The sequence below is a fragment of the Pseudorca crassidens genome, chromosome 4, assembly GCF_039906515.1.
Source record: "Pseudorca crassidens isolate mPseCra1 chromosome 4, mPseCra1.hap1, whole genome shotgun sequence".
Lineage (NCBI taxonomy): Eukaryota > Metazoa > Chordata > Mammalia > Artiodactyla > Delphinidae > Pseudorca > Pseudorca crassidens.
Window position 1 is genome coordinate 99,579,455 of NC_090299.1, and position 12,007 is coordinate 99,591,461.

Sequence of the window (12,007 nt, forward strand, 5' to 3'; positions counted from 1 at the left end):
AACCTGCAGAGTTATAAATGACAGCTATCGTCCAAAAATATATTGAAGTAAGGCTGCCAAGAGGACTTGAAAGCGGGGCAGAATTGCAGGAAACCGATTTCAGGAGGTAGACTGGAATTGCATGTAAAGCATAGGAAAAGAGGCAGAACGTCCACAATGATGCACTTGGGCAAAAAGGGCATATGCTTTTTTTCCTCAGGAAAAAAAGCATACGCACTTTTTGGCCAACCAAGCAAGCTTGCAAAGGAAATCTTCACTACAATGAAGTCTCACTGACCCCCGGTCAAAAGGGTCATCTGAAAAAGTATAAAATCCAGAAAGGCAGGACAGACCATGGAGAACTGGGAGCCTTGTTATGCTGATGGGCGGGATGTAAATTGCCAACAGCCACTCTGGAGAAGTGTATGGTGTTTCTTGAAACGTCTAAAGAACAAAGCAACAGAGCCTAGGGCACTTCCACTTATGGTCCTATAGCTTAGGGAAATTAAAATCAAAAAGACACGGCCATTCCAAAGTTTGGGCCGGCTCTGTTTACAAGAACCTCGTGTACGGTACAAGTTCAATATCACAGAAAGCGAAAAATGGATAAAGAAGTTGTGGTACTTACGTACAATGCAATATCACTCAGCAATGAAATCTATGTCATCAGGCCCATAGCAGCATAATGAGTGGATTCAGGTACGATGATTCTAAGTGAAATAAGTCACACAGAAAAGGAAACATCATCAGATATCACTACTACATGGAATGTAAACTTGGCTACACAGGAACTGAATTACAAAACAGAACAGGGTCTCAAATGTAGAAAACCAACTTCTGCTTGCCAAGGGGAAAGGTGAGTTGGGGTGCTGCATAAAATCAGAGATTGAAATTAGCACAGATACAGTTCCATATGCCAAATATGTAATAGACAAGAGCTACTCCTTGCTCAACGAAGTGGACTCAACACCCCATATTAAACGCCTAAGAATATACCTGACTAGTAAGAATCTTAAAACCTATGGATTTATATGTCTCCGAAAGAGAATCAAGCATGTGTACAGCGGAATAAACGCAGCAGTGATAGGATTGGTGAGGTTTGGTGAGCAAATGTAGACCCTTTGAAATCATATTGCATTTTACCCATTCCATGGGTCTCAACTCTCCAGGTTTAAGGGATTCTTCTTTCAGCTAAAACATGCATGTGGAACCCAGAGTATGATCCACCGTGTGATCGGGAAACGTGTTCAAATGTGTCTCAGTTTTCGTCCCCTGGTACTCGGGTGCAACATTCCAGACGCTTTACTAACACTCTCCCCACTTGGAGAGTCAGTGCCTTTAACCTCCTGTTTGGCCCAGTTTGCAATTTCTGCGGAAAATGAACAGGAATAGGGAGAACCAATGAGAGACTAGCTGGAGGTGTCTGGACGGGCAAATTTAACTCTCATTTCCGACCAGGAAGAGGAATTAACCAAAGGCTCAGCGTGCCGTGCCGGAACCACACTAGGGCCTGAAGTAATCCTGCGGTGTTGCGGCCAGCTCACAAGAAAGCGAGTTGAAGAAAGGAGCTCAGGGGCACTGTCATTCACAAACATGCAGAATTATAAATGACAGCTATCGTCCAAAAATATATTGAAGTAAGGCTGCCAAGTGGACTTGAAAGCGGGGCAGAATTGCAGGAAACCGATTTCAGGAGGTAGACTGGAATTGCATGTAAAGCATAGGAAAAGAGGCAGAACGTCCACAATGATGCACTTGGCCAAAAAGGGCGTATGCGTTTTTTCCTCAGGAAAAAACGCATACGCCCTTTTTGGCCAACCAAGCAAGCTTGCAAAGGAAATCTGCACTACAATGAAGTCTCACTGCCTCCCGGTTAAAAGGGCCATCTGAAAAAAGTGTAAAATCCAGAAAGGCAGGACAGGCCATGGAGAACTGGGAGCCTTGTTATGCTGATGGGCGGGACGTAAATTGCCAACAGCCACTCTGGAGAAGTGTATGGTGTTTCCTGAAACATCTAGACAACAAAGCAACAGAGCCTAGGGCACTTCCACTTATGGTCCTATAGCTTAGGGAAATTAAAATCAAAAAGACACAGCCACCCCAAAGTTTGGGACGGCTCTGCTTACAAGAACCTCGTTTACGGGACAAGTTCAATATCACAGAAAGCGAAAAATGGATAAAGAATTTGTGGTACTTACGTACAATGTAATATCTCTCATCAATGAAATCTATGTAATCAGGCCCGTAGCAGCATAACGAGTGGATTCAGGTACGATGATTCTAAGTGAAATAAGTCACACAGAAAATGAAACATCATAAGATATCACTACTACACGGAATGTAAACTTGGCTACACAGGAACTGAATTACAAAACAGAACAGGGTCTCAAATGTAGAAAACCAACTTATGCTTGCTTAAGGGGAAAGGTGAGTTGGGGTGCTGCCTAAAACCAGAGATTGAAATTAGCACAGATACCGTTCCATAAGCCAAATATGTAATAGACAAGAGCTACTCCTTGCTCACCGAAGTGGACTCAACACCCCATATTAAACGCCTAATAATATACCTGACTAGTAAGAATCTTAAAACGTATGGATTTATATGTCTCCGAAAGAGAATCAAGCGTGTGTACAGCGGCATAAACGCAGCAGTGATAGGATTGGTGAGGATCGGTGAGCAAATGCAGACCCTTTGAAGTCATATTGCATGGTACCCATTCCATGGGTCTCAACTCTCCAGGTTTAAGGGATTCTTCCTTCATCTAAAACATTCATGGGGAACCCAGAGTATGATCCACCGTGTGATCGGGAAACGTGTTCAAATGTGTCTCAGTTATCGTCCCCTGGTACTTGGATGCAACATTCCAGACGCTTCACTAACACTCTCCCCACTTGGAGAGTCAGTGCCTTTAACCTCCTGTTTGGCCCTGTTTACAATTTCTGCGGAAAATGAACAGGAATAGGGAGAACCAATGAGAGACTAGCTGGAGGTGTCCGGACGGGCAAATTTAACTCTCATTTCCCCCCAGGAAGAGGAATTAACCAAAGGCTAAGCGTGCCGTGCTGGAACCACACTAGGGCCTGAAGCAATCCTGCGGTGTTGTGGCCAGCTCACAAGAAAGCGAGTTGAAGAAAGGAGCTCAGGGGCACTGTAATTTACAAACCTGCAGAGTTATAAATGACAGCTATCGTCCAAAAATATATTGAAGTAAGTCTGCCAAGAGGACTTGAAATCGGGGCAGAATTGCAGGAAACCGATTTCAGGAGGTAGACTGGAGTTGCATATAAACCATAGGAAAAGAGGCAGAACATCCACAATGATGCACTTGGCCAAAAAGGGCGTATGCGTTATTTCCTGAGGAAAAAACGCATACGCACTATATGGCCAACCAAGCAAGCTTGCAAAGGAAATCTGCACTACAAAGAAGTCTCACTGACCCCGGTCAAAAGGGCCATCTGAGAAAAGTGTAAAATCCAGAAAGGCAGGACAGGCCATGGAGAACTGGGAGCCTTGTTATGCTGATGGGCGGGACGTAAATTGCCAACAGCCACTCTGGAGAAGTGTATGGTGTTTCTTGAAACATCTAAAAAACAAAGCAACAGAGCCTAGGGCACTTCCACTTATGGTCCTATAGCTTAGGGAAATTAAAATCAAAAACACAGCCATCCCAAAGTTTGGGACAGCTCTGTTTACAAGAACCTCATTTACGGTACAAGTTCAATATCACAGAAAGCGAAAAATGGATAAAGAAGTTGTGGTACTTACGTCCAATGCAATATCACTCAGCAATGAAATCTATGTCATCAGGCCCATAGCAGCATAATGAGTGGATTCAGGTACGATGATTCCAAGTGAAATAAGTCACACAGAAAAAGAAACATCATAAGATATCACTACTACACGGAATGTAAACTTGGCTACACAGGAACTGAATTACAAAACAGAACAGGGTCTCAAATGTAGAAAACCAACTTATGCTTGCTTAAGGGGAAAGGTGAGTTGGGGTGCTGCATAAAACCAGAGATTGAAATGAGCACCGATACCGTTCCATAAGCCAAATATGTAATAGACAAGAGCTACTCCTTGCTCAACGAAGTGGACTCAACACCCCATATTAAACGCCTAACAATATACCTGACTAGTAAGAATCGTAAAACCTATGGATTTATAAGTCTCCAAAAGAGAATCAAGCGTGTGTACAGCGGCATAAACGCAGCAGTGATAGGATTGGTGAGGTTCGGTGAGCAAATGCAGACCCTTTGAAGTCATATTGCATGGTACCCATTCCATGGGTCTCAACTCTCCAGGTTTATGGGATTCTTCCTTCAGCTAAAACATGCATGTGGAACCCAGAGTATGATCCACCATGTGATCGGGAAACGTGTTCAAATGTGTCTCAGTTTTCGTCCCCTGATACTCGGGTGCAACATTCCAGACGCTTTACTAACACTCTCCCCACTTGGAGAGTCAGTGCCTTTAACCTCCTGTTTGGCCCAGTTTGCAATTTGTGCGGAAAAAGAACAGGAATAGGGAGAACCAATGAGAGACTAGCTGGAGGTGTCTGGACGGGCAAAATTAACTCTCATTTCCCACCAGGAAGAGGAATTAACCAAAGGCTCAGCGTGCCGTGCCAGAACCACACTAGGGCCTGAAGCAATCTTGCGGTGTTGCGGCCAGCTCACAAGAAAGCGAATTGAAGAAAGGAGCTCAGCGGCACTGTAATTCACAAACCTGCAGAGTTATAAATGACAGCTATCGTCGAAAAATATATTGAAGTAAGGCTGCCAAGAGGACTTGAAAGTGGGGAAGAATTGCAAGAAACGGATTTCAGGAGGTAGACTGGAATTACATGTAAAGCATAGGAAAAGAGGCAGAATGTCCACAATGATGCACTTGGCCAAAAAGGTCATATGCGTTTTTTCCTGAATATATTCAGGAAAAAACGCATACGCCCTTTTTGGCCAACCAAGCAAGCTTGCAAAGGAAATCTGCACTACAATGAAGTCTCACTGCCCCCTGGTCAAAAGGGCCATTTGAAAAAAGTGTAAAATCCAGAAAGGCAGGACAGGCCATGGAGAACTGGGAGCCTTGTTATGCTGATGGGCGGGATGTAAATTGCCAACAGCCACTCTGGAGAAGTGTATGGTGTTTCTTGAAACGTCTAAAGAACAAAGCAACAGAGCCTAGGGCACTTCCACTTATGGTCCTATAGCTTAGGGAAATTAAAATCAAAAAGACACGGCCATTCCAAAGTTTGGGACGGCTCTGTTTACAAGAACCTCGTGTACGGTACAAGTTCAATATCACAGAAAGCGAAAAATGTATAAAGAAGTTGTGGTACTTACGTACAATGCAATATCACTCAGCAATGAAATCTATGTCATCAGGCCCATAGCAGCATAATGAGTGGATTCAGGTACGATGATTCTAAGTGAAATAAGTCACACAGAAAAGGAAACATCATCAGATATCACTACTACATGGAATGTATCTTGGCTACACAGGAACTGAATTACAAAACAGAACAGGGTCTCAAATGTAGAAAACCAACTTCTGCTTGCCAAGGGGAAAGGTGATTTGGGGTGCTGCATAAAATCAGAGATTGAAATTAGCACAGATACCATTCCATATGCCAAATATGTAATAGACAAGAGCTACTCCTTGCTCAACGAAGTGGACTCAACACCCCATATTAAACGCCTAATAATATACCTGACTAGTAAGAATCTTAAAACGTATGGATTTATATGTCTCCGAAAGAGAATCACGCGTGTGTACAGCGGCATAAACGCAGCAGTGATAGGATTGGTGAGGATCGGTGAGCAAATGCAGACCCTTTGAAGTCATATTGCATGGTACCCATTCCATGGGTCTCAACTCTCCAGGTTTAAGGGATTCTTCCTTCAGCTAAAACATTCATGGGGAACCCAGAGTATGATCCACCATGTGATCGGGAAACGTGTTCAAATGTGTCTCAGTTTTCGTCCCCTGGTACTTGGATGCAACATTCCAGACGCTTCACTAACACTCTCCCCACTTGGAGAGTCAGTGCCTTTAACCTCCTGTTTGGTCCAGTTTGCAATTTCTGCGGAAAATGAACAGGAATAGGGAGAACCAATGAGAGACTAGCTGGAGGTGTCCGGACGGGCAAATTTAACTCTCATTTCCCCCCAGGAAGAGGAATTAACCAAAGGCTAAGCGTGCCGTGCTGGAACCACACTAGGGCCTGAAGCAATCCTGCGGTGTTGTGGCCAGCTCACAAGAAAGCGAGTTGAAGAAAGGAGCTCAGGGGCACTGTAATTTACAAACCTGCAGAGTTATAAATGACAGCTATCGTCCAAAAATATATTGAAGTAAGTCTGCCAAGAGGACTTGAAATCGGGGCAGAATTGCAGGAAACCGATTTCAGGAGGTAGACTGGAGTTGCATATAAACCATAGGAAAAGAGGCAGAACGTCCACAATGATGCACTTGGCCAAAAAGTGCGTATGCGTTTTTTCCTGAGGAAAAAACGCATACGCACTATATGGCCAACCAAGCAAGCTTGCAAAAGAAATCTGCACTACAAAGAAGTCTCACTGACCCCGGTCAAAAGGGCCATCTGAGAAAAGTGTAAAATCCAGAAAGGCAGGACAGGCCATGGAGAACTGGGAGCCTTGTTATGCTGATGGACGGGACGTAAATTGCCAACAGCCACTCTGGAGAAGTGTATGGTGTTTCTTGAAACATCTAAAAAACAAAGCAACAGAGCCTAGGGCACTTCCACTTATGGTCCTATAGCTTAGGGAAATTAAAATCAAAAACACAGCCATCCCAATGTTTGGGACAGCTCTGTTTACAAGAACCTCGTTTACGGTACAAGTTCAATATCACAGAAAGCGAAAAATGGATAAAGAAGTTGTGGTACTTACGTCCAATGCAATATCACTCAGCAATGAAATCTATGTCATCAGGCCCATAGCAGCATAATGAGTGGATTCAGGTACGATGATTCTAAGTGAAATAAGTCACACAGAAAAAGAAACATCATAAGATATCACTACTACACGGAATGTAAACTTGGCTACACAGGAACTGAATTACAAAACAGAACAGGGTCTCAAATGTAGAAAACCAACTTATGCTTGCTTAAGGGGAAAGGTGTGTTGGGGTGCTGCATAAAACCAGAGATTGAAATTAGCACAGATACAGTTCCATAAGCCAAATATGTAATAGACAATACCTACTCCTTGCTAAACGAAGTGGATTCAAGACACTATATTAAAAGCCTAAGAATATACCTGACTAGTAAGTATCTTAAACCCTATGGGTTTATATGTCTCTGAAAGAGAATCAAGCGTGTGTACAGTGGCATAAACGCAGCAGAGATAGGATTGGTGAGGTTCGGTGAGCAAATGCAGACCCTTTGAAGTCATATTGCATGGTACCCATTCCATGGGTCTCAACTCTCCAGGTTTAAGGGATTCTTCCTTCAGCTAAAACATGCATGTGGAACCCAGAGTATGATCCACCGTGTGATCGGGAAACATGTTCAAATATGTCTCAGTTTTCGTCCCCTGGTACTCGGGTGCAACATTCCAGATGCTTTACTAACACTCTCCCCACTTGGAGAGTCAGTGCCTTTAACCTCCTGTTTGGCCCAGTTTGCAATTTCTGCGGAAAATGAACAGGAATAGGGAGAACCAATGAGAGACTAGCTGGAGGTGTCCGGACGGGCAAATTTAACTCTCATTTCCCACCAGGAAGAGGAATTAACAAAAGGCTCAGCGTGCCATGCCGGAACCACACTAGGGCCTGAAGCAATCCTGCGGTGTTGCGGCCAGCTAACAAGAAAGCGAGTTGAAGAAAGGAGCTCAAGGGCACTGTAATTCACAAACCTGCAGAGTTATAAATGACAGCTATCGTCCAAAAATATATTGACGTAAGGCTGCCAAGAGGACTTGAAAGCGGGGCAGAATTGCAGGAAACCGATTTCAGGAGGTAGACTGGAATTGCATGTAAAGCATAGGAAAAGAGGCAGAACGTCCACAATGATGCACTTGGCCAAAAAGGGCATATGCGTTTTTACCTGAATATATTCAGGAAAAAACGCATACGCCCTTTTTGGCCAACCAAGGAAGCTTGCAAAGGGAATCGGCACTACAATGAAGTCTCACTGTCCCCTGGTCAAAAGGGCCATCTGAAAAAATTGTAAAATACAGAAAGGCAGGACAGGCCATGGAGAACTGGGAGCCTTGTTATGTTGATGGGGGGGATGTAAATTGCCAACAGCCACTCTGGAGAAGTGTATGGTGTTTCCTGAAACATCTAAACAACAAAGCAACAGAGCCTAGGGCACTTCCACTCATGGTCCTATAGATTAGGGAAATTAAAATCAAAAAGACACAGCCACCCCAAAGTTTGGAATGGCTCTGTTTACAAGAACCTCGTTTACGGGACAAGTTCAATATCACAGAAAGCGAAAAATGGATAAAGAAGTTGTGGTACTTACGTACAATGCAATATCACTCATCAATGAAATCTATGTAATCAGGCCCGTAGCAGCATAATGAGTGGATACAGGTACGATGATTCTAAGTGAAATAAGTCACACAGAAAAAGAAACATCATAAGTTATCACTACTACACGGAATGTAAACTTGGCTACACAGAAACTGAATTACAAAAGAGAACAGGGTCTCAAATGTAGAAAACCAACTTATGCTTGCTTAAGGGGAAAGGTGAGTTGGGGTGCTGCATAAAACCAGAGATTGAAATTAGCACAGATACCGTTCCATAAGCCAAATATGTAATAGACATGAGCTACTCCTTGCTCACCGAAGTGGACTCAACACCCCATATTAAACGCCTAAGAATATACCTGACTAGAAAGAATCTTAAAACGTATGGATTTATATGTCTCCGAAAGAGAATCAAGCGTGTGTACAGTGGCATAAACCCAGCAGTGATAGGATTGGTGAGGTTCGGTGAGCAAATGCAGACCCTTTGACGTCATACTGCATGGTACCAATTCCATGGGTCTCAACTCTCTAGGTTTAAGGGATTCTTCCTTCAGCTAAAACATGCATGTGGAACCCAGAGTATGATCCACCGTGTGATCGGGAAACATATTCAAATGTGTCTCAGTTTTCGTCCCCTGGTACTCGGGTGCAACATTCCAGACGCTTTACTAACACTCTCCCCACTTGGAGAGTCAGTGCCTTTAACCTCCTGTATTGCCCATTTTGCAATTTCTCCGGAAAATGAACAGGAATAGGAAGAACCAATGACAGACTAGCTGGAGGTGTCTGGATGGGCAAATTTAACTCTCATTTCCCACCAGGAAGAGGAATTAACAAAAGGCTCAGTGTGCCATGCCGGAACCACACTAGGGCCTGAAGCAATCCTGCGGTGTTGCGGCCAGCTCACAAGAAAACGAGTTAAAGAAAGGAGCTAAGGGGCACTGTAATTCAAAAACCTGCAGAGTTATAAATGACAGCTATCGTCCAAAAATATATTGAAGTAAGGCTGCCAAGAGGACTTGAAAGCGGGGCAGAATTGCAGGAAATCGATTTCAGGAGGTAGACTGGAACTGCATGTAAAGCATAGGAAAAGAGGCAGAACGTCCACAATGATGCACTTGGCCAAAAAGGGCGTATGCGTTTTTTCCTGAATATATTCAGGAAAAAACCCATACGCCCTTTTTGGCCAACCAAGCAAGCTTGCAAAGGAAATCTGCACTACAATGAAGTCTCACTGCCCCCCGGTCAAAAGGGCCATCTGAAAAAAGTGTAAAATCCAGAAAGGCAGGACAGGCCATGGAGAACAGGGAGCCTTGTTATGCTGATGGGTGGGAGGTAAATTGCCAACAGCCACTCTGGAGAAGTGTATGGTGTTTCTTGAAACATCTAAAAAACAAAGCAACAGAGCCTAGGGCATTTCCACTTATGGTACTATAGCTTAGGGAAATTAAAATCAAAAAGACACAGCCACCCCAAAGTTTGGGCCGGCTCTGTTTACAAGAATCTCGTGTACGGTACAAGTTCAATATCACAGACAGCAAAAAATGGATAAAGAAGTTGTGGTACTTACGTACAATACAATATCACTCAGCAATGAAATCTATGTCATCAGGCCCGTAGCAGCATAATGAGTGGATTCAGGTACGATGATTCTAAGTGAAATAAGTCACACAGAAAAAGAAACATCATCAGATATCACTACTACATGGAATGTAAACTTGGCTACACAGGAACTGAATTACAAAACAGAACAGGGTCTCAAATGTAGAAAACCAACTTATGCTTGCCAAGGGGAAAGGTGAATTGGGGTGCTGCATAAAACCAGAGATTGAAATTAGCACAGATACCGTTCCATAAGCCAAATATGTAATAGACATGAGCTACTCCTTGCTCACCGAAGTGGACTCAACACCCCATATTAAACGCCTAAGAATATACCTGACTAGAAAGAATCTTAAAACGTATGGATTTATATGTCTCCAAAAGAGAATCAAGCGTGTGTACAGTGGCATAAACCCAGCAGTGATAGGATTGGTGAGGTTTGGTGAGCAAATGCAGACCCTGTGAAATCATATTGCATGGTACCCATTCCATGGGTCTCAACTCTCCAGGTTTAAGGGATTCTTCCTTCAGCTAAAACATGCATGTGGAACCCAGAGTATGATCCACCGTGTGATCGGGAAACGTGTTCAAATGTGTCAGTTTTCATCCCCTGGTACTCGGGTGCAACATTCCAGACGCTTTACTAACACTCTCCCCACTTGGAGAGTCAGTGCCTTTAACCTCCTGTTTGGCCCAGTTTGCAATTTCTGCGGAAAATGAACAGGAATAGGGAGAACCAATGAGAGACTAGCTGGAGGTGTCTGGACGGGCAAATTTAACTCTCATTCCCCACCAGAAAGCGGAATTAACCAAAGGCTCAGCATGCCATGCCGGAACCACACTAGGGCCTGAAGCAATGCTGCAGTGTTGCGGCTAGCTCACATGAAAGCGAGGTGAAGAAAGGAGCTCAGGGACACTGTAATTCACAAACCTGCAGAGTTATAAATGACAGGTATCGTCCAAAAATATATTGAAGTAAGGCTGCCAAGAGGAATTGAAAGCGGGGCAGAATTGCAGGAAACCGATTTCAGGAGGTAGACTGGAATTGCATGTAAAGCATAGGAAAAGAGGCAGAACGTCCACAATGATGCACTTGGCCAAAAAGGGCATATGCGTTTTTTCCTCAGGAAAAAAATCATATGCCCTTTTTGGCCAACCAAGCAAGCTTGCAAAGGAAATCTGCACTATAATGAAGTCTCACTGCCCCCGGTCAAAAGGGCCATCTGAAAAAAGTATAAAATCCAGAAAGGCAGGACAGGTCATGCAGAACTGGGAGCCTTGTTATGCTGATGGGCGGGATGTAAATTGCCAACAGCCACTCTGGAGAAGTGTATGGTGTTTCCTGAAACATCTAAAAAACAAAGCAACAGAGCCTAGGGCACTTCCACTTATGGTCCTATAGCTTAGGGAAATTAAAATCAAAAAGTCACAGCCACCCCAATGTTTGGGACAGCTCTGTTTACAAGAACCTCGTTTACGGTACAAGTTCAATATCACAGAAAGTGAAAAATGGATAAAGAAGTTGTGGTACCTACGTACAATGCAATATCACTCAGCAATGAAATCTATGTCATCAGGCCCGTAGCAGCATAATGAGTGGATTCAGGTACGATGATTCTAAGTGAAATAAGTCGCACAGAAAAACAAACATCATAAGATATCACTACTACACGGAATGTAAACTTGGCTACACAGGAACTGTATTACAAAACAGAACAGGGTCTCAAATGTAGAAAACCAACTTATGCTTGCTTAAGGGGAAAGGTGAGTTGGGGTTCTGCATAAAACCAGCGATTGAAATTAGCACAGATACCGTTCCATAAGCGAAATATGTAATAGACCAGAGCCACAACTTGCTCAATGAAGTGGACTCAACGCCCCATATTAAATGCCTAAGAATATACCTGACTAGTAAGAATCTTAA